The following is an 18972-nucleotide window of genomic DNA, read 5'->3' as shown; positions in this document are numbered from 1 at the left end:
TTACCTCAAATCTTTCCTTTAATTAGCCCCATCTATTTGAATATTCTACTTATTAAGCCCACAATCGTTCTTTAATTATTCCAACGGTTTACCCACAATCCTTTCTTGAATTAGCCTCGTCCATTTAAACATCCTATTTAAGCCCGTAATTCTGCATGAGGCCGCTTGTTTAACGGTCTGTTGGTTGATTCCTAAGGCCGCTTGTATATTTACTGGTGGGAACCTTTGTAAAAGAGCTAGGCGGGCAAAGAGAAGCAGAGATAAAAGATTTTCAAAGTTTTAACAAAGAGGTAATCAAATAAACATCCAAAGAAAAAAAACGAGGAAATATTTTTGTGGTTTTCTCAAATAACATCAGAAGAATAAAAAGATAAAGAAATCTTTTGGGGTTTCTTTTAATAGCAAACAACAAAGAAACAAAAGAAAAAAATAGGAAGCAAAAAAACATTTCAAACAATTAAGACTCCATATGACGCAAACAAGAATCTTTCTGGAATGTTTGGGTTTTACAACTTAAACACAAAGGCGAAAGAAACGACAAAAAGAAAAAAGGAAAGAAAAGAGAAAAAGAATAACCAAAAGAAAACAATGGAAACAATTAGGACTCAATAAGACGCAAACGAGAAATCTTTTGGAATGTTTGGTTTTGCAACTTAAACACAAAGACGAAAGAAACGACAAAAAGAAAACAACAGAGAAAATCCAAAAAGAACAACCAAAAGAAAACAATGGAAAACAGAAGAACAAAGAAAAAGAAATATATTTGGATTTTCTAAAACATAAAAGGCAAAAAAGAACTCAAAAAACACTTCAAAAATATTTTTGGACTTCTTTTCTTTTCTCAAAGAAGGCAAACAAGAAAGCAAAACGAAGATTTTCGAAGTTTTAAAGACAAAATCAAATAAACTTCCAAAGAAAAAGCAAAAAGAATGCAAGGAAAAAATAAATCTTTTTGGGTTTCTTTCAAAAGCAAACAACACACAAACAATAGGAAGTAAAAAAACACAACAAACACTTGGGACTCAATAAGAGGCAAACGAAAGATCTTTTTGGAAATTTTGGGTTTTGCAACTTAAACACAAAGATGAAAGAAACAATAAAGAAAAGTCAAAAAGAACAACCAATAGAAAACAAAAGAACGACGAAAGAGAAATATTTTTGAATTTTCTGAAACATAAAATGCAAAGAACCCAGAGAAACACAACAAAAATAATTTAGAATATTTGGTTTTTATCAAAGGCAAAAAAGAACGCAAAGGTAGAAGATTTCCAAAGTTTGAACAAAGAGGCAATCAAATAAACTTCCAAAGAAAAAGCAAAGAGAACGAAGAAATATTTTTATTGTTTTCTGAAAGAACTTAAAAATACCAAAAGAACTAAAGGAGGGTTTCTTTTAAAAGCAAACAACAAACAAACAGAAAAAATAGGGAGCAAAAAAAACAAAGGAACACAAAAGAAAACAATCAAAAACCAAATTAAACTAAACAAAGAAGAAAGAGAAATACTTCTGGGTGTTTGATCTTTTAACATAACACCTACTTGCTACTTCTAGTTTCATCGCACAATACTTCTTCGGCAATCTCTTCAGTTGAGACAGTGACTACACTGGAAATTAGGCGACTTCCATGTCTACTAGCTGATTCTTTGGGTTCTCCATCAACAAGTTTTGCCATTGATTTTTCTAGTACTGGGTGACCACTTTTACACAATCAAGTACATCTCTATCAATCCTTGATATTGGACGTATTTTCAAATAGTTTATGATTCTTTGAGTTTGTCAGCTATTCGACCTTCAAATTCTCATGTTCATGTTCTTACTACTGATGGAACTTCCCTCCAAGTCGACAGTCGAGGCACTCTTACTACTTCGTCTTTTCATGTTAATTCTTTTGCTCATGTTCCTTGGCCCATGCAACTCATTTTAGGTGGTCAGATTGTCGACTTTGGTTGTACAGTCATTCTTTAGTTTAACTCTTGTTCTGATTAGTAACCTCAGATGGATGCTTTACTTGGTGTTGGCCATCGTCGTTGTAACTCCCAGGTCCTCTGGGAGCTTGACTGGTCCCTTTGCAACCAATGTCGACAGTCTCTCTGCCTTGGTTACTTCGTTTATTGTCTCTTTGTGGCACCATCGCCTGTGTCACTTGTGTGGTTCTTGTTTCTCATCCTTAGTTCAAAGTGGTCTTTTCATGTTAATTCTTTTGCTCATATTCCTTGGCCCGTTCAGCTCATTTTAGGTGGTCAGATTGTCGACTTTGGTTGTACAACCATTCTTTAGTTTAACTCTTGTTCTGATTAGGATCCTCAGATGGATGCTTTACTTGTGTTGGCCATCATCGTTGTAACTCCCACGTCCTTTGGGAGCTTGACTGGTCGCTTTGCTGCCACCATCGACAGTCTCTTCACGTTGGTTACTTCGTTTACTGTCTCTTTGTGGCATCATCGTCTTTTTCACTTGTGTGGTTCTTGTTTCTCATCCTTAGTTCAAAGTGGTTTTCTTGGACCTATCTCTAGCGATGTCTTTAGACTATTAGGTTTGTCGGCTTGGCAAACAGGTTCAATTACTTTATCTTCATAGCGAGATTGTGTCTCGTCCTTTCTGTCTTATTCATTTTGATGTTTGGGGTCCAGCTCCCTTTGCCTCACAAAGAGGCCATCACCACTATATTATCTTTATAGATGTTTTCTCTCAACACACATGGATATATTGTATGATTTTCTTGTAGTGAGGTCTTATCTATCAGTAAGAAGTTCGCCCCCATGCTTCATACCGGGTTTTCCACTCCCAATTGTGTCTTCCATGAAGATTTTGCTTGTGAGTTCATCTATCATTTGTTGTGCGGATTCCTTGCTGAGCAGGGTACACTTTCTCAGTTCTCATGTTGTGGCCCTGATGCTCAGAATGGTTTGTTGAGTGTAAGCATCGTCAACTTCTTGAGGCGGCTTATGCATCGAAGATCAACACCTCTCTATCACCTCACTTTTGGGTTGAAGTTGTTTCTACTTCCACCTACCCCGTCAAAGTCAGCCTTCCTTGCTTTGCAAGGTGACATTCCTATCGAGTGTTTGTTTGTCGTTCTCATGGCTACTGAGCGCTTCATTTGTTTTGTTGTGTTTACTACGTTCTTCTCCCCCCCCCCTGAACGCGCCAAACTGACTGCTTAGTCTATGGAATGTGTCTTCTTAGGTTACGCTGATGAGCACAAGGGCTATCAATGTTGGGATCCTATCAATCGGTGAATGCGCATTCCTCAGGGTGTGACTTTTGATGAGTCTCGTCCTTTCTATCCACGTACATCCTCTCCTTCGGCCTCTCCCATTGAGGATATTTCTTTCGTAACGCTTTCCGATACACCTATCACTCATGTTTTGCCCTCCTACATCCATTCCAATGTGTCTCCCTATACTACTATTGTAGACCCCACGTCATCGTCACCTGTGGCTTCCCCACCTCATTCGTCCCCTAAGACTTCCCCGGTGATTCCCCCGCATCCTCTTCTTTACTACACTAGTCGTCCGCATCTTGTGGATTCTTCTGATGCATCATCTTTCGATGAGCAATCTCCCCCCATTACTATGTCTCCTTCTATTGGAAACGCACTGCCTCAAGCTCAACCTAGCTTCTGCGCTTGCCCGCTTCCACCTATTGATCACTATGGGTGTTCTGGCGCTGCTCTTCTCAATACCACTTACTGTGACACGATGTTCACCCAAACGGCGACATGCGATGGCAAAGGAGATTGCTGCTCTTGAACGCACTGACACATGGGATCTCATTTCCCTTCCTCCTCATGCTCAACCCATCACTTGTATATTGTACATTGGTCTACAAGATTTAGACTATGATGGTTCCCTTGCCTTACAAAGCTCGTCTTGTGACTTATAGCTTTCAATAGGAACATGGCTATGACTACGACAAGACATTTTCTCATATGGCCCACATGACCACTCCCCGCACACTTCTCGTTGTGATATTTGCTCGCCACTGGTCTGTCTCTTAGCTTGATGTCAAGAATGTCTTTTTTAATGGTGAGTTGCATGAGAAGGTCTACATGTAGCCACCACATAGATATTTTTCCCTGATGGCATGATCTGCCATATTTGTCACTCTCTCTATACCTTTAGCCCTCATGCACGGTTTGAGGTTTTTTGTCTCAACGATGACTGCGACTAGTTTCTGCAAACGCTCATGATCCTGCACTTTATATCCATCTTTAAGCTCATGGTCGAGCTTTGCTCCTATATGTCGATGACATGATCATCACTACCAACAACTTTGAGTGCATTGCCTTTTTGAAGGCTCGTCTTATGAATAGATTTAATGTCTGATCTTGGTCCCTTTCACTACTTGGAACTGAGGTTTCTTCTACCTCTAATGGCTTCTTTATTTCCCAAGAGAAGTACATTCAGGATCTTCTTGCTCATGCTGCTCTTAGTGATAAGGTCATTGCTGAATCTTGGTCCTCTTCGCTACTTCCTTGAGATTGTTCCTTATTTCCTAAGAGAAGTATATCCAAAATCTTCTTGCTCGTGCCGCTCTTACTGATAAGCGCACTGTTGAGACTCACTCCTACGGAGTCAACGTCCACCTTTCTGCCCACCTTTGCTCCCTGCCAGTCTGGATGGGCATTCTTTGCCTTGCTGCGGGTTGCTATGAGTACTGTCTCAATCCCACATCCCATGTTCCCTTTGTGTGCGACACCATAACCGCACGCTCGAGCACCACCAATGGTGAGCAGGAGCTCGGACAGTCGACGCGTACCTGGATTATACACGAGACAAGCCGAGGACAGGTGCTACCTAAAGTCGAGGCCAAGGGCGCAGTAGGAGAACTTGGGGTGCTTAATCAAGTGCGTGACCCACAACCCGCAAACAGGAAAAAGAGCGCCAAGCCAGATCGGTGGGGTACGAAGAGTGCACAAGCACGTGGATGCTGGATCAAGTCCCTCTGCTGCCACCGCCACCAGTATCTGCCTTTGTTGCCTTGTCTACCAGTTATTTTCAGGATTGGCATCATCCCCTTAGGTCACTTGTGATCTCTCATCCTTAGTTCGACGTGGTCTTCTTGGATCTGTCTCCGATGATATCCCTAATCCCACGGTCTAGTTACCTTATACTCGTAGCGAGACAGTGCCTCAGCGTCCTTCCGACCTTGTTCAATATGATCTCAAGGGTCCATCTGCCTTTGCCTCTGGTAGTAGCTTCTCTTGACACACCTGGATATACTTTATTTCTTCTTGTAGTGAGGTCTTATAAGCTTTTTGCTGCCATGGTTCACACTCAGTTCTCTACGCCTATTCATGTGTTCTATGATGGCTCTGGTGGAATCCTTTCTGAGCAGACTTTGGTTCTCTTATCCTGGTGCTCATGCTTAGAATGGCGTGGTTGAGCGCAAGCATCGTCACCTTCTTGAGACGACTCGTCTGTTGATGGTCACCGCCTCTCTTCCGCCGCACTTTTGGGTCAAGTCTGTCTCCACTTCCATCTATCTCATCAACCTTTAGCAATCCACTGCTCTGCAGGGTGACGCTCCCTTCGAGCGTCTATTTGATCGTTTATTCGACGCTTCAATTGTTTGGTTGTGTTTTCTATGTCCTTGCCCCTCGTGAACGCACCAAACTAACTTGTCAGTCTGTTGAGTGTGTCTTCTTAGGATACAACGATGAGCATAAGGGATATTGTTGTTGGGATCATGTTGGTCATCGGATGCCTATTTCTCGGGATATGACTTTTGTTGAGTCCATCTTCTTCGGCCTTTTAAGTGGAGTATATCTCTTCCCACAGTTTTCCCGACACTCTTCTCTGATTATTGTAGAACCAACGCCATCATCTCCTATGATTTCCTCACCTCACTTATCACATGATTCTACACCTTCATCACTGCTGGCTTCCTTGTCTCCATCACCTAAGTTTATCCCGATGATTCCAGCTCGTATTCTTCCATCTTTTCCTAACTTCTACATAGGACATCTACGTGTTGTGGATGCGTCTACCGATGTGCCATCTTCCCCGTTTCAGCCTACTTATGGCTTGCGTCCTCGTCCGCTTTGGCATGTTGACCGCCAATGTCTTCCAAGCGTTGGCAATGCTGTTCTTGAGCCAACTTCTTACTGTGATGTTGTTCATACCAAATGGCACCTTGTGATGGCAGAGGAGACTGCTGCTCTTGAGCGCATCGGCACGTGGGATATTGTTTATGTTCCTCCTCGTGTTCATCCCATCACTTTGTGGGTCTACAAGGTTAGGACTCACTCTGATGGTTCTCTTGGGCGTTACAAAGCTCGTGTTGTGGGTCATGGCTTACAGCACGAGCATGGTCCTGATTACGATGAGACTTTCTTTGACCACTGTTCGCACACTTCTTATTATGGCCTCTGTTCGCCACTGATCTGTGTCTAGGCTTGATGTTAAGAATGCATTTCTTAATGGTGAGTTGCGTGAGGAGGTTTACATACAGCCACCAAAATTGTTGAAAACGTAGATGAAGAAGAAATTAAATAGAAGGAGAGATCATATAAATGAAGATTGATAAACAGATAAGTTGCTGATGCTTAAACATATGTGATAATCCTAGTTTCTAGAGAACCTCAAATAATCCAAGTGAGAATCATCAAGGACTAAAATTTGATAAAAAACGAAGAAGTATTCAAGAGGGGATTAACATCCAAACAATTCATCTAAATAAGACGCAAACAAGAAATCTTTTTGCAAATTTTGGGTTTTGCAACATAAACACAAAGACGAAAGAAACGATAAAAAGAAAACAACAAAGAAAAGAAAAAAGAACAACCAAAAGAACAACGAAAGAGAAATATTTTTGGATTTTCGAAAACATAAAAGGCAAAGATGAACTCAAAGAAACACAACAGAAATATTTTTGGAACTTTCGTTTTTTTTCTCAAAGAAGGCAAACAAGAACGCAGAGAGAAGCAAATATAAAAGATATTCAAAGTTTCAACAAAGAGGCAATCAAATAAACTTTTCAAAGAAAAAGAGCAAGAATTTTGTTTTATTTCTCAAAGAACTTCAAAAGAACATAAGGACAAAGAAATCTTTGGGGTTTCCTTTAAAAGCAAACAAAAAAATAGGAAAGAAAAATAATCAAAAAGAACACTTCAAACACTTAACGCTCAATAAGAAACAAACGAGAAATCTTTTTGGAATATTTGGGTTTTGCAATTTAAACACAAAGACCAAAAAAACGACAAAAAGAAAACAAAGAAAAGCCAAAAGGAACCAAAAGAAAACAAAAGAACAACGGAAGAGAAATATTTTCGGATTCTTGGAAACATAAAAAGCAAAGAAAACTTGAAAGAAACACAACAGAAATATTTTTTGGAATTTTGGTTTTTCCTCAAAGGCAAACGAACTTAAAGAGAAGCGAAGATAAAATATTTTCAAAGTTTCAACAAAGAGGCAATCAAATAAACTTCCAAAGAAAAAGCAAAATGAATAAGGAAATATTTTTGTTGTTTTCTTGAAGAACTTCAAAAGAACAACAGGATAAAGAAATATTTGGGGGTTTATTTTAAAAGCAAACAACAAACAAACAAAAGAAAAAATAGGAATAAAAAAATCAAAAAGAACACTTCAAACACTTGAGACTCAATAAGACGCAAACGAGAAATCTTCTGGAATTTTTGGGTTTTGCAACTTAAACACAAAGACGAAAGAAACGACAAAAAGAAAAGAGCAAAGAAAAGCCAAAAAGAACAACCAAAAGAACACCAGAACATAAATATTTTTTGGATTTTTGGAAACATTAAAGGCAAAAAAGAACTTAAAGAAACATAACAGAAATATTTTTGGAATTTTTGTTTTTTCTCAAATAAGACAAACAAGAGTGTACAAAGAAGCAAAGATAAAAGATTTTCAAAGTTTCAACAAAGAGGCAATCAAATAAACTTTCAAACAAAAAGCAAAACGAACAAGGAAATATATTCTTTTTGTTTTCTCAAAGAACTTCGAAAGAACAAAAGGACAAAGAAATCTTTTGGGGTTACTTTTAAAAGCAAACAACAAACAAACATCCAAACGAACAAATAGGAAGAGAAAAACAAAAAGAACACCTCAAACAGTTGACACTCAATAAGAGCAAATGAGAAATCTTTTGGATTTTTTGGGTTGTGCAACTTAAAAACAAAGACAAAAGAAACGATGAAAAGAAAACAACAAAGAAAAGCCAAAAAGAACGACCAAAAGAAAACAAGAAAAACAAACGAACAACGAAAAAGAAATGTTTTTGGATTCTGGAAACATAAAAGGCAAAGAACTTAAAGAAACACAACAAAAATATTTTTGGAACTTTTGTTTTTTCTTAAAGAAGGCAAACAAGAACGTAAAGACAAGCAAAAGGTAAAACATATTCAAAGTTTCAACAAAGTGGCAATCAAATACACTTCCAGAGAAAAAGCAAAACGAACGAGGAAATATTTTTGTTGTTTTCTCAACATCAAAAGAACAAAAGCACAAAGAAATATTTTGGGGTTTCTTGAAAACAACAAACAAACATACAAAAGAAGAAATAGGAAGAAAAAAGAACAAAAAGAACACTTTAAACACTCAAGACTCAATAAGACGCAAACAAGAAATCTTTTTGCAATTTTTGGGTTTTGGAACTCAAACACAAAGACAAAAGAAAGAACAAAAAGAAACAGGACGAAAAGCCAAAAAGAACAATCAAAAGAAAACGAAGGAAAACAAAAGAAAAATGGAAGAGAAATATTTTTGTATTTCTTTAAATATAAAAGGTAAAGAAGTACACAAAAAAATTGAATTTTTTTGTTTTCTCAAAGAAGGCAAACAATAAAACGAAGACAAGCAAAGATAAAAGATTTCCAAAGTTTCAACAAAGAGGCAATCAGATAAACTTCCAAAGAAAAAGCAAAAAGAACGAAGAAACATTTTTGTTGTTTTCTCAAAGAACTTCAAAAGAAAAAAAGGAGAAAGAAATGTTTTGTGGTTTCTTGTAAAAGCAAACAAATAAATAAAAGAAACAATAAGAAGGAAAAAAACCATAAAGAACACAAAAGAAAGAGATCAAAAACCAAATGAAACCAAACAGGAAGAACGAGAAATACTTTTGGGTTTCCGATCTTTAACAGAACGCCTACTTCCTACTTCTAGTTTCATTGCCCGGTACGTCTTTGTCAACTTCTTCAGTTGAGACCCTAACTACACCGGAGGTTAGGCGACTTCAGTATCTACTTGTGGCTTCTTTTGGTTCAACATCAACATGTTTTGCTACTAATTTTTCTTGTACCGAGTGACCACTTTTTACAGAACCAGGTACATCTCCATGGATCCTTGGTACTGGACGTATTTTCATATAACTTATGATTCTTCCAGTTTGTCAACCATTCGACCTCCAGATTCTCAAGTTCATGTTCTGATTAGAATCCTCACACGAATGCTCTACTTGGTGTTGGCCTTCAACCTTGTAATTCCCAGGTCCTTTGGGAGCTTATCTGGCTTAACCTTCCCTTTGTTGCCACCACCGCCAGTCTCTCCGCCTCGGTTACTTTGTTTACCGACCCTTTTGGCATCATCGTCTTGGTCACTTGTGTGGCTCTAGTCTCCCATCCTTAGTTCGACGTGGTCTTCTTGGATCTGTCTCTAGCGGTTTGTCTTTAGGTTGTCGGTTTGTTGGCTTAGCAAACAGGTTAAGTTACATTATCCTCATAGAGAGATTGTGTCTCATCGTCCTTTCGATCTTGTTCACTTCGATGTTTGGGGTCCAGATCCCTTTGCCTCAAAAGGAGGACATCGCTACTATATTATCTTTATAGATGATTTCTCTAGACACACATGGATATATTTTATGCTTTTCTTCTAGTGAGGTCTTATCTATCAGTAAGAAGTTTGCCGCCATGCTTCATACCCAATTTTCCACTCCTATCTATGCCTTCCATGCAGATTTTGCTTGCGAGTTTATCAATCATTTGTTGTGCGGATTCCTTGTTGAGCAGGGCACACTTTCTTAGTTCTCTTGTCATGGTCCTGATGCTTAGAATTATTTGCTAAGCATCGTCACCTTCTTGAGTCAGCTTGTGCATTGAAGATCAACGCTTGTCTTCCACCTCACTTTTGGGTTGAGGTTGTTTCTAAATCCACCTACCTCATCAACAGTCAGCCTTCCTTGCTTTGCAGGGCGATATTCCTCTTGAGTGTCTTTTTGGTCATTCACGTGGCTACTCAGTTGCTTCGTTTGTTTTGTTGCGTCTAATACGTTCTTCTTGCCCCTCACAATGACTGCTTAGTATATTGAATGTGTCTTCTTAGGTTACTGATGAGCACAAGTGCTATCAGTGTTGGGATCGTATCGATCGGCGGATAAGCATTCCTCCGAGTGCAACTTTTGATGAGCCTCGTCCTTCCTATCCACGTCGATTCTCTCCTTCAGCCTCTCTCATTGAGGATATTTCTTTCCTAGCTTTTGCCGATACACCTATCACTCATATATTGCCCTTGTCCATCCATTCCAATGTGTCTTCCTATACGACTATTGTAGACCCCACATCATCGTCACCTGCAGCTTCCCCACCTCGTTCGTCCCCTAAGCCTTCCCCGGTGATTCATCCTCATCCTCTTCTTTACTACACTAGTCGTCCACATCTTGTGGATTCTTCTGATGTGTCATCTTTCAATGAGCTATCTCCCCTAAGCCTTCCCCGGTGATTCATCCTCATCCTCTTCTTTACTACACTAGTCGTCCACATCTTGTGGATTCTTCTGATGTGTCATCTTTCAATGAGCTATCTCCCCTAAGCCTTCCCCGGTGATTCATCCTCATCCTCTTCTTTACTACACTAGTCGTCCACATCTTGTGGATTCTTCTGATGTGTCATCTTTCAATGAGCTATCTCCCTCGACTACTATGTCTCCTTCTATTGACAACGCACCTCCTCCGGCTCAACCTACTTATGTTCTTTCTTAATGCTGAGTTGCATGAGAAGGTATACATGTAGCCACCACCTAGATTTTTTTCCTGATGGCACGATTTGGTGTCTTTGTTGCTCTCTCTATGCCTTTAGCCCCTCGTGTCCGGTTTGAGTGTTTTGTCTCAGCGATAACTGCGACCAGTTTTTGCCAAATGCTTATGATCTGCACTTTATACCATCTTTCAACTCAGGGTCAAACTTTGCTTCTATATGTCGATGACATGATCATCACTGCCAACAACTCTAAGTGCATTGCCTTTTTGAAGGTTCGTCTTAGTGAATAGTTTTTATGTCTAATATTGGTCCTCTTTGTTACTTCCTTGGAATTGAGATTTATTCTACCTCTGATGGCTTCTTTATTTCCTAAGAGAAGTACATTCAGTATCTTCTTGCTCATGCTGCTTAGTGATAAAGTCACTATTGACACTGCCATGGAGCTCAACGTCCACCTTTGTTTGATCTGACACGCTATCGTCATCTTATCGGGAGTCTTGTATTTAGATGTCACTCGTCCAGACATTTCATATCACGTTCTCATTCTAAATCAGCTTGTCTCTGCTCCCACTTTAATCCACTTTGAGTCACCCCCCTCCCCCGGTTCTACAATATCTTTGTGGAACTACCTCACCATCTCCTTATTCCTATGCACAAGTTTGCTCGTCCCGTTGTACTTACTGTGTTTTCTTCATGGTTTTCTCATTGCCCGAAAGACAAAGAAACAGACTGCGTTATTCCCTTTGAGTGCAAAGGCTAAGTTGCAAGCTATACCTCTGTTGACAACAGAGGTGACTTGGTTACGATGGTTGCTTGAGGATTTTGATGTTTTTGTCACTAGACCTACTCCTTTGTCAAACAGTACAAATGCTATCAATATTGTGTGCTATCCTGAAAAGCATGAACTCACCAACCATAATCGTGTTGATGTGTCCTATCACTCACGTATCGCCCTCTTCCATTCCCATGTGTCTTCTTGTACTACTGTTGTAGACCCCACATCATCGTCACCTGCGGCTTCCCCACCTCGTTCATATTCCCTAAGACTTCCCAGGTGATTCCCCCCAATCCTCTTCTTTACTGCACTAGTCATCCGCATCTTGTGGATTCTTCTAATGTGTCATCTTTCGATGAGCCATCTACCTCGACTATTATATCTTCTTTTGTTAGCAATGCACCACCTCTAGCTCATCCTACTTATGGCTTCTGCGCTCGCCCGCTTCCGCATATTGATCGCTATGGGTATTCTAGTGCTGCTCTTCAATATACGACATACCGTGACGCCATGTTCATCCCAAACGGCGACATGCGATGGCAGAGGAGATTGCTGCTCTTGAACACACCGGCATGTGGGGTCTCATTTCCCTTCCTCCCTATGCTCATCCCATCACTTGTATATTCATCACGTTAACTTGCCAGACCGATTAAATGGTTGGTTAGACTGACTAATCTGTTGTCAGGCTGATTAATCATTGTTGGCATGTTAATTTGTGGGCAAACAAAGCCCAATTGTTTGGCCCATAAACCCTCCCGCTCCTAAATAGCTAGGGTTTAGCCCTCCTGTCACCCCTCTTGCTCCTTTCATCCCCTCCCGACCTAGATGGCGGCCGACCAAGTCCTCGTCGGCGTGCTGCCACTTCCCCTCCTCCCATGTGTGTCGCCGCTTCCTCTTCTCCCTCTACGCACCGCTACTTCCCCTCCTTCGTGACATAACACCTACTGCAACCGACCCGTTCAGATGCCCTTCACGAAGGCCGTCACCTTCCCTCTGTCTGTCATCATCGTGTGGCCACCATCTCTTAGAGTTGCGACACGAGCAGAATTTAGCAAAAAATGTTGTATAAATGTTTGTTGATGACTTTTGATGCCCACATGGATGATTGTTGTTGTATACATGTTTGTGGTCTATTGAGAAAAGAAAACGGTGCCATTTGCCTCCTATTTGCAATGTAGATTTTCCCTCCATACAAAATTTGCTTCTATTGAGTTGAAAAATCCACTAATTAGTGGTTGACCGGTTAATCCGGTTAATACGCCGATTCAACGATTAATCACTACTCCCAAGTTGAGTGAGCAGTTACCAGATAGCGATTTCCTCAACATTCTTACCCCGCAAGATGTGTGCACGACGCTACCTGTCACCGAGGCCAAGGGCCACCAAAGGGAACATGGGATGCAACTTCAAGTCCGTGGCACAGAACCTGCAACCAGGGGAAGGACGCCAAACCGGATCGACGAGGAACAGAGATTGCACGACTTCGACACCTACTTCTTTTAGTTCTTACTCATAGCCTTGTGCTTCTTCGTCAACCTCTTCAGTTGACCTCCTCACTACACTCGAGATTACGCGACTTCAATGTCTACTAGCTGCTTCTTTTGGTTCTCTATCGATAGGTTTTGCAGGTTTACTACTGGACAATTTGTACAAAAGAGAAGACAAGGGAAATATTTTTGGTCTTTTCATTAGTTCAACAATAAAGCAGATAAGAGCCAATCAGAAATATTTTTGGTTCACAATACTTAAGACTCAATAAGACGCAAACAAGAAATATTTTTGGAATTTGTAAGTTTTGCAACATAAATAAACGCAAAGATGAAACAAACAACAAAAAGAAAACAACAAAGAAAAGCCAAAAACAACAGCCAAAAAAACAAACGAAAACAAAAGAACAACGAAAGAGAAATATTTTTGGATTTTCTAAATCACAAAAGGCGAAGAACTCAGAGAAACATAACAAAAATAATTTGAAATTTTTGTTTCTTCTCAAATAAGGCAAACAAGAATGCAAAGAGAAGCAAAGATAAAAGATTTCCAAAGTTTCAATAAAGAGGAAATCAAATAAACATCCAAAAGAAAAGCAAAAAAGAACCAAGAAATATTTTATTATTTTCTCAAAGAACTTCAAAAGAACAAAACTACAAAAGGAGAAAGAAATCTTTTTGGGTTTCTTTTAAAAGCAAAGAACAAAAAACAAAAGAAGCAATAGGAAGCAAAAAAAACACTACAGACACTTAAGACTCAAAAGAGAAATCTTTGTGGAATTTTTGGGTTTTGCAACTTTTTTTTGAACGTGTGCAACTTCAACACAAAGACGAAATAGCAAAAAGAAAACATCAAAAAATATGCCAAGAAGAACAATCAAAAGAAAGCAAAAGATCAACGAAAGAAAATATTTTAATTATGGATTTTCTGACAAATAAAAGGGAAAGAACAACTAAGAGAAACACAGAGAAATGATTTTGGAATTTTGGCTTTTCTCAAAGAAGGCAAAGAGAAGCAGAGATAAAAGATTTTCAAAGTTTTAACAAAGAGGTAATCAAATAAACATCCAAAGAAAAAAATGAGGAAATATTTTTGTGGTTTTCTCAAATAACATCAGAAGAATAAAAAGATAAAGAAATCTTTTTGGGTTTCTTTTAATAGCAAACAACAAAGAAACAAAAGAAAAAATAGGAAGCAAAAAAACATTTCAAACAATTAAGACTCCATATGACGCAAACAAGAATCTTTCTGGAATGTTTGGGTTTTACAACTTAAACACAAAGATGAAAGAAACGACAAAAGAGAAAAAGAAAGAAAAGAGAAAAAGAATAACCAAAAGAAAACAAAGGAGACAATTAGGACTCAATAAGACGCAAACGAGAAATCTTTTGGAATGTTTGGTTTTGCAACTTAAACACAAAGACGAAAGAAACGACAAAAAGAAAACAACGGAGAAAATCCAAAAAGAACAACCAGAAGAAAACAATGGAAAACAGAAGAACAAAGAAAAAGAAATATATTTGGATTTTCTAAAACATAAAAGGCAAAAAAGAACTCAAAAAACACTTCAAAAATATTTTTGGATTTTTTTTTCTTTTCTCAAAGAAGGCAAACAAGAAAGCAAAAAGAAGATTTTCGAAGTTTTAAAGACAAAATCAAATAAACTTCCAAAGGAAAAGCAAAAAGAACGAAAGGAAAAAATAAATCTTTTGGGTTTCTTTCAAAAGCAAACAACACACAAACAATAGGGGGTAAAAAAATACAACAAACACTTGGGACTCAATAAGATGCAAACAAAAAATCTTTTTGGAAATTTTGGGTTTTGCAACTTAAACACAAAGATGAAAGAAACAATAAAGAAAAGTAAAAAAGAACAACCAATAGAAAACAAAAGAACGACGAAAGAGAAATATTTTTGAATTTTCTGAAACATAAATGCAAAGAACCCAGAGAAACACAACAAAAATAATTTAGAATATTTGGTTTTTATCAAAGGCAAAAAAGAACCCAAAGATAGAAGATTTCCAAAGTTTGAACAAAGAGGCAATCAAATAAACTTCCAAAGAAAAAGCAAAGAGAACGAAGAAATGTTTTTATTGTTTTCTAAAAGAACTTAAAAATACCAAAGAACTAAAGGAGGGTTTCTTTTAAAAGCAAACAACAAACAAACAGAAAAAATAGGGAGCAAAAGAAACAAAGTAACACAAAAGAAAACAATCAAAAACCAAATTAAACTAAACAAAGAAGAAAGAGAAATATTTTTGGGTGTTTGATCTTTAACATAACACCTACTTGCTACTTCTAGTTTCATCGCACAATACTTCTTCGGCAACCTCTTCAGTTGAGACAGTGACTACACTGGAGATTAGGCGACTTCCATGTCTACTAGCTGATTCTTTGGGTTCTCCATCAACAAGTTTTGCCATTGATTTTTCTAGTACTAAGTGACCACTTTTACACAATCAAGTACATCTCTATGAATCCTTGATACTGGACGTATTTTCAAATAGTTTACGATTCTTTGAGTTTGTCAGCTATTCGACCTTCAGATTCTCATGTTCATGTTCTTACTACTGATGGAACTTCCCTCCAAGTCGACAGTCGAGGCACTCTTACTACTTCGTCTTTTCATGTTAATTCTTTTGCTCATGTTCCTTGGCCCATGCAACTCATTTTAGGTGGTCAGATTGTCGACATTGGTTGTACAGTCATTCTTTAGTTTAACTCTTGTTCTGATTAGTAACCTCAGATGGATGCTTTACTTGGTGTTCCTCTGGGAGCTTGACTGGTCCCTTTGCTACCAATGTCAACAGTCTCTCCTCCTTGGTTACTTCGTTTATTGTCTCTTTGTGGCATCATCGCCTGTGTCACTTGTGTGGTTCTTGTTTCTCATCCTTAGTTCGAAGTGGTCTTTTCATGTTAATTCTTTTGCTCATATTCCTTGGCCCGTGCAGCTTATTTTAGGTGGTCAGATTGTCGACTTTGGTTGTACAACCATTCTTTAGTTTAACTCTTGTTCTGATTAGGATCCTCAGATGGATGCTTTACTTGTGTTGGCCATCATCGTTGTAACTCCCACGTCCTCTGGGAGCTTGACTGGTCGCTTTGCTGCCACCATCGATAGTCTCTTCGCCTTGGTTACTTCGTTTACTGTCTCTTTGTGGCATCATCGTCTTTTTCACTTGTGTGGTTCTTGTTTCTCATCCTTAGTTCAAAGTGGTCTTCTTGGACCTATCTCTAGCGGTGTCTTTAGACTATTAGGTTTGTCGGCTTGGCAAACAGGTTCAATTACTTTATCTTCATAGCGAGATTGTGTCTCGTCCTTTCTGTCTTGTTCATTTTGATGTTTGGGGTCCAGCTCCCTTTGCCTCAAAAAGAGGCCATCACCAACACACATGGATATATTGTATGATTTTCTTGTAGTGAGGTCTTATCTATCAGTAAGAAGTTCGCCCCCATGCTTCATACCGGGTTTTCCACTCCCAATTGTGTCTTCCATGAAGATTTTGCTTGTGAGTTCATCTATCATTTGTTGTGCGGATTCCTTGCTGAGCAGGGCACACTTTCTCAGTTCTCATGTTGTGGCCCTAATGCTCAGAATGGTTTGCTAAGTGTAAGCATCAACTTCTTGAGGCGGCTTATGCATCGAAGATCAACACCTCTTTTTCACCTCACTTTTGGGTTGAAGTTGTTTCTACTTCCACCAACCCCGTCAAAGTCAGCCTTCCTTGCTTTGCAAGGTGACATTCCTATCGAGTGTCTGTTTGTCGTTCTCATGGCTACTAAGCGCTTCATTTGTTTTGTTGCGGTTTACTACATTCTTCTCCCCCCCCCCTAACGCGCCAAACTGACTGCTTAGTCTATGGAATGTGTCTTCTTAGGTTACGCAGATGAGCACAAGGGCTATCAGTGTTGGGATCCTATCAATCGGTGAATGCGCATTCCTCAGGGTGTGACTTTTGACGAGTCTCGTCCTTTCTATCCACGTACATCCTCTCCTTCGGCCTCTCCCATTGAGGATATTTCTTTCGTAACGCTTTCTGATACACCTATCACTCATGTTTTGCCCTCCTAGATCCATTCCAATGTGTCTCCCTGTACTACTATTGTAGACCCCACGCCATCGTCACTTGTGGCTTCCCCACCTCATTCATCCCCTAAGACTTCCCCGGTGATTCCCCCGCATCCTCTTCTTTACTACACTAGTCGTCCGCATCTTGTGGATTCTTCTGATGCATCATCTTTCGATGTGCAATCTCCCCCCCCCCCATTACTATGTCTCCTTCTATTGGAAACGCACTGCCTCAAGCTCAACCTAGCTTCCGCGCTTGCCCGCTTCCACCTATTGATCACTATGGGTGTTCTGGCGCTGCTCTTCTCAATACTACCACTTACAGTGACACAATGTTCACCCAAACGGCGACATGCGATGGCAGAGGAGATTGCTGCTCTTGAACGCACTGACACGTGGGATCTCATTTCCCTTCCTCCTCATGCTCAACCCATCACTTGTATATTGTACATTAGTCTACAAGATTTAGACTCTGATGGTTCCCTTGCCTTACAAAGCTCGTCTTGTGACTTGTGGCTTTCAATAGGAACATGGCTATGACTACGACAAGACATTTTCTCATATGGCCCACATGACCACTCCCCGCACACTTCTCGTTGTGATATTTGCTCGCCACTGGTCTGTCTCTTAGCTTGATGTCAAGAATGTCTTTTTTAATGGTGAGTTGCATGAGAAGGTCTACATGTAGCCACCACATAGATATTTTTCCCTGATGGCATGATCTGCCATATTTGTCACTCCCTCTATGCCTTTAGCCCTCATGCACGGTTTGAGGTTTTTTGTCTCAACGATGACTGCGACTAGTTTCTGCAAACGCTCATGATCCTGCACTTTATATCCATCTTTAAGCTCATGGTCGAGCTTTGCTCCTATATGTCGATGACATGATCATCACTACCAACAACTTTGAGTGCATTGCCTTTTTGAAGGCTCGTCTTAGTGAATAGATTTAATGTCTGATCTTGGTCCCTTTCACTACTTGGAACTGAGGTTTCTTCTACCTCTAATGGCTTCTTTATTTCCCAAGAGAAGTACATTCAGGATCTTCTTGCTCATGCTGCTCTTAATGATAAGGTCATTGCTTAATCTTGGTCCTCTTCGCTACTTCCTTGAGATTGTTCTCTTATTTCCTAAGAGAAGTATATCCAGAATCTTCTTGCTCGTGTCGCTCTTACTGATGAGCGCACTGTTGAGACTCACTCCTACGGAATCAACGTCCACCTTTCTGCCCACCTTTGCTCCCTGCCAGTCTGGATGGGCATTCTTTGCCTTGCTGCGGGTTGCTATGAGTACTGTCTCAATCCCACATCCCATGTTCCCTTTGTGTGCGACACCATAACCGCACGCTCAAGCACCACCAATGGTGAGCAGGACTCGGACAGTCGACGCGTACCTGGATTATACACGAGACAAGCCGAGGACAGGCGCTACCTAAAGTCGAGGCCAAGGGCGCAGTAGGAGAACTTGGGGTGCTTAATCAAGTGCGTGACCCACAACCCGCAAACAGGAAAAGAGCGCCAAGCCAGATCGATGGGGTACGAAGAGTGCACAGGCACGTGGATGCTGGATCAAGTCCCTCTGCTGCCACCGCCACCAGTATTTGCCTTTGTTGCCTTGTCTACCAGTTATTTTCAGGATTGGCATCATCCCCTTGGGTCACTTGTGATCTCTCATCCTTAGTTCGACGTGGTCTTCTTGGATCTG

At 39.9% G+C, this 18972-nt stretch overlaps 1 protein-coding gene across 6 annotated transcripts in view; it reads right to left on the bottom strand.

The window, feature by feature from the left end:
- The window catches only part of LOC123190351 (uncharacterized), a 46101-nt gene that overhangs the window by 17578 nt on the left and 9551 nt on the right, over nucleotides 1-18972 (bottom strand). The gene's annotated exons all lie outside the window — the stretch shown is intronic.

Source organism: Triticum aestivum, chromosome 2A (genome assembly GCF_018294505.1).
Source record: "Triticum aestivum cultivar Chinese Spring chromosome 2A, IWGSC CS RefSeq v2.1, whole genome shotgun sequence".
Taxonomy (NCBI): Eukaryota; Viridiplantae; Streptophyta; class Magnoliopsida; order Poales; family Poaceae; genus Triticum; species Triticum aestivum.
The sequence above is the reverse complement of the archived record's forward strand: the minus strand, read 5'-3'. Positions and strand labels throughout refer to the sequence as shown.